The following is a 4,240-nucleotide window of genomic DNA, read 5'->3' on the forward strand; positions in this document are numbered from 1 at the left end:
TCACGCACAAGGTTCCTCACCTCAAGCACTCGGTTCCTCACCTCGCACTTGGTTCCTCACGCACAAGGTTCCTCACCTCAAGCACTCGGTTCCTCACCTTGCACTCGCTTCCTCATGCACAAGGTTCCTCACCTCAAGCACTCGGTTCCTCACCTCGCACTCGGTTCCTCACCTCAAGCACTCGGTTCCTCACCTCGCACTCGGTTCCTCACCTCAAGCGCTCAGTTCCTCACCTCGCACTCGGTTCCTCACCTCAAGCACTCGGTTCCTCACCTCAAGCACTCGGTTCCTCACCTTGCACTCGCTTCCTCATGCACAAGGTTCCTCACCTCAAGCACTCGGTTCCTCACCTCACACTCAGTTCCTCACCTCAAGCACTCTGTCCCTCACCTCGCGCTCGGTTCCTCACGCACATGGTTCCTTACCTCAGGCACTCGGTTCCTCACCTCACACACACGGTTCCTCACCTCACGCACTCGGTTCCTCATCTCACACACTCATATGTAACATATTCCTGAATAATACAGATGAGTTGAGTAATATTTTATACTCTATTTTGACTGACGATGTAATAAAGTCAGACTTCTGTTGTGCTGAGTCGAACCAAAACTAGACGTTACATGGATCAATTTAAGGTGGATTCATTTCCTTTCCCCCAAAAAAATACCATACCAGAGGAGCTTCAGCATTTTTGCGGTACGGTCTTTTTTTTTCTTTTTATATCTTTATTTTTTACATATGTAGAAAACACAACAGTGGAAGCAAACAGAAGGTTTGTGAGTGTATAAACAAAACAAAGTCCTCTGTGACTGGACAGTTGATCCTGAATTGTAATTATATGCAGTGCATTCCATTCTCTCAATGCGTTATATTCACGTGCACGCCCAATCCGCTTTAATTCTCACGGGCACCTAGCCCCGCCCCCTCCGAACCCCCATAATACATCTGTTCTTCATTATACATACCTCCTCTGTGATTTCTGAGGCCGCACAATAGCCATAAAATGCAAACATACACTTCCTTCACTTCACACAAAAGGAAACACTCACCCACATACATACACAAACACACACACACACACACACACACACACACACTGCTCCTGTTCTCTGTGGTGGGTGGTTAAATCGGGGCAAGAGCTATCATCGAACCAAAAATGGGTTAGGTTCACAACCTAGTGGTATTTATCTCTCACCCTCAGCTATTTAAGGTGACACTGATACCTAGATGATGTGTGTATGTGTGTGTGCGCGTGTGCTCTACTTTCTCTTCTCTCGCTCTCATGTGAGAAGGGTTTTTTATTTATATTATGGGTGTGATGGTATTTAATATGATGATGTTAAATGCCATTTTATGCCACAGCGTTGTGGGATTCTGGACTCTGATTGGTCAGAAGGTGTTGATTCATTTTCTATAACAGCAGCTCTGACAGTAGTGCAGTTGCAAATGCACTCATTGTAACAGATTACACTCTCACATCTTCATCTCACACACGTGGTTCCTTTGACACATATTATCGCTTCTATATTAATTGCATATTCATAGGGATTTACAGTCACAATGACTGTTGCCACTGTACACCACCACGATGGATTTGAAATGAAGCAATCGAGACGTGACTGAAGTGTAGACTTTCAGCTTTAATTCAACAAAATATTGCATTAACAGTTTAGGAATTACAGCCATTTTTTACAGTGTCAAAAGTAATTGGACAATTGACTGATAAGCAAGGCCGTTTCACGGCCAGGTGTGGCCTGTTTCCTTGTTATTTCATGACAAATGAAGGAGACAAAATGTCTGGAGTTGATTCCATCTTGATTGCTTCATTTCAAATCAACTGTGGGGATTTACAGAGTTAAAATGACAAAAATTGTGTCATACTTATGGACCTGGTTGTATATAGTGGACGCCCCACAGAAACAGATTAAAAATCATATATAGTTATAGATACGGTGACGTTTTCTATGAGGAGATGTTCATTTAACATTGATGGAAGGAGTCTCCAGTGTCAGTACTTTGTAACAGGCAGAGGTAAAGCTGTAACTTTACAATTTGTTCCGACATCTTCAGGACAGAGGAGTTTACTCTTCTTTGCGATTTCTTGATTAAATGACAAGCTGTGTGGGTTTTTTTCTTTTTCTTTATCTTATTAATTGTGAGAGAGAAAGATGATATTTTTTTCTTGTTTTTTGGTTAGTACTGGAAATGTGTGAGATCACATCCCAGGACTGACAGAAATCCAATTTTGTGTCTTAAAACCTGCTGATAATAATGTAAATGGTTTAGGATCAAATGTAATAATGTTAAATAAAATAAATTCTGTAAACTAAAAAAAAAAAAACAGACCCCGGTGTCGCCCCCTGCAGGTCAGAAATACACTCAGCGTCTGCTCAAAGCATGTTTTAATTACTGTAGCTCCATGAATCCATTTTAAATCCAAAGGTTAAATAGCATAATCTTTTTTTAAATTTTTTTTTATCTCGACTAAAGCTTATACCTTTCATACAAAAATTCACATTAAAGTCCAGCTGCTCCAGCTGTCTGTCATCAATAAGGCCTCCAGCATTTACCTGAGGGAGGCATAAAGCAGTCACCTGAGAGCTGTAAAACTTCCTCTCACAGGGTTCCAGTGAAAGTAAAGCAAACAAAAGCAGGATCAGATTAAATTTCACACACCTTAAACAAAAAAAGAGCTTTCACACACCTGCAGCAACAAACGGCCAAAAACGGTTTAGCTGAGAACTCAGAGAAAGTGCAGAGCCATTGCTGTGTAATCAAACATGACATTACAAAATATATATATTATATTTATTTATTTATTGTACTTTTTGTACCACATATGTAGACTGAAATCGTTGAATGTTTTCCCAAAAACATTTTTAAAAATCCACTTGAAACGTTTTAAAAAATGTTTGATTTTGTGTCATTATCTTTTGGAGCTATCATGAGAGCCAGCAAGATTTTCAAAAATATATATAAAAAATAATTATATTTTTTTCAACAAAAAACAACAACAACATTGTTTTGCTGTAAATGCACGATTGTGCATGCTATTTTCAAAAAAACATTAAAAAACAAAACAAAACTATTTTTAGCACTTCCTGACATTTATCATTCTTTTTGCTTTGCTCTCTGATCTGTGATCAGGGGCAAAACCGCAGGGAATGACGAATTGTTTAGATTGGACAGCTCCACCATGGACAGACATATTTGACTAATCTTAATAATGTGCTGATTTTGTTGTGATTTCTATTTTTAAGCTGCAGTAAAGTTTTCTTCATGTTGTCACTGACCTGCTCAGGGCTCCTTTGGTGTTACTCCTGAAACACAAATACACACATACACATACACACACACACACACACACACACACACACACACACACACACACATGCACACAAAAGCCGCTGCACGTCTGTGTTCAGGGTGAACTTAACCCCTGTGCTGATTTTGCACCCTTAGTTTCAGACTAATAATAAATAGCCTAATACAAGCTTCATTTAGCGACATGCAATCTGCAGGTGGACAGAACACTTAAATAATAACTAGGGCTTACGGAGGTTTAGATATGTTTGTCTCGCACCTCTAGGGTTGGGGGTTCAAATCTCGCCCCCGGCCTGTGTGTGTGGATTTTGCATGTTCTCCTCGTGCTTCGGGGGTTTCCTCCGGGTACTCCGGTTTCCTCCCCCAGTCCAACGACTTGTGTTGTAGGTTGATTGGCATGTCCAAATTGTCCGGTGTGTCTGTGTGACAGAGAGATTGTGCCCTGTGATGGGCTGGAGCCCCACCTTGTGCCACGGGTTATCTGGGATAGACACCAGGTTCCCCGCCACCCTGTGTAGGACAAGGGGTATGGAAAATGGATGGATGATCCATCCATGATAGAAAAAACTGCAGTGGTTTCTATTATGAACCCTGAATATAACTTTAAATACTGACTGACTGTACTGGTATTTTTATGAATGTTTAGAAATGGTATTGCTTCCAGTGATGTTGTTTGAGGTAAAATCACAAAGCAGTTTTTATGGCTGGTTGACTGTGCCTGCATTTCAGTTCATTTGCTTAAAGGAGATGTTTCCTGAATTAAATAGTAATAATAATAATAATAATAATAATAATAATAATAATAATAATATTGTGCCCTGCGATGGACTGGCACCCTGTCCAGGGTGTACCCTGCCTTGTGCCCAATGCTCCCTGGGATAGGCTCCAGGTTCCCCATGACCCTGAAAAGGAGTAA

This window comes from Ictalurus furcatus, chromosome 2, assembly GCF_023375685.1.
Source record: "Ictalurus furcatus strain D&B chromosome 2, Billie_1.0, whole genome shotgun sequence".
In the NCBI taxonomy this organism is placed as follows: Eukaryota; Metazoa; Chordata; class Actinopteri; order Siluriformes; family Ictaluridae; genus Ictalurus; species Ictalurus furcatus.